Genomic DNA, 1,003 nt, shown 5'->3' on the forward strand with positions numbered 1-1,003 from the left:
GTCCATTAAAAGGTAAGCATAGGAGGTTGATCAAAAATAACAGGGAGAAGGCTGAAGTATTAAATGCATTCTTCTCCACAATATTTTCTCGCAAAACAGATGGGTCCTAATGAACATTACAAGGCTGTGAGTAGCAATGTGGTAGACAGAAATTAGGGTTCAACACAGACTAGAAACACTAAACATGAATAAATCCCCTGGACCATATAACTTGCACCCAGGTACTTAAAGAGCTAAGCCAAGTTATAATGTGGCCGTTGTTCATAATTTTTAAGGACTCAATAATGACTGGGGAGGTACCAACTGAATGGCGTAAGGCAACTGTTCTTTTAATATTCAAAAAAAGGTTTAGGATGTGTACCTGGGAATTATAGGCCTGTTGGTCTGACATGAATAATATGCAAATTATTTGAGTAAATGATAAAGGACCACATCCAAGAATGTGCCATTGGTAATGATATCATAAGTGTCAGCCAGCATGGATTCATAAAAGACCATTCTTGTCAAACCAACCTAGCGACATTCTACGAGGAGGTGAGTGGCAACCTAGATGGAGGAAAGCCAGTGGACGTGTACCTTGATTTTGCAAAAGCATTTGATATAGTACCACATAAACGCTTATAAGCTACAATCTTTAGGCATTGATGAAATGGTGTCTACAGGAACGTGTCCAGAGAGTCTCCAATAAATGGCTCGTTTTCTAAGTGGTCATTGGTTGGCAGTGGCGTGCCCCAGGGTTCTGTCTTTGGGCCATTTGATGTTCAACCTGTTTATTAATTATTTTGGGGTGGGTATTAATAGCCATTTTTCAGTGTTTGCTGATGACACCAAAATTTGTAGTGTGATAAACTTGACTAAAGGCATGGCAATATCACAGGAAGTCATTGTTAAAAAAGGGGAGCGGGCAACCACATGAGGTTTAATATTCAAAAATGTAAAGTTATGCATTTTAGTGTTAAAGATATGCACGCAAGCTACTCAATAATGGGAGCACCACTATGGG

This window comes from Nanorana parkeri, unplaced genomic scaffold (genome assembly GCF_000935625.1).
Source record: "Nanorana parkeri isolate BGI_ZX_2015 unplaced genomic scaffold, ASM93562v1 scaffold539, whole genome shotgun sequence".
NCBI lineage: Eukaryota > Metazoa > Chordata > Amphibia > Anura > Dicroglossidae > Nanorana > Nanorana parkeri.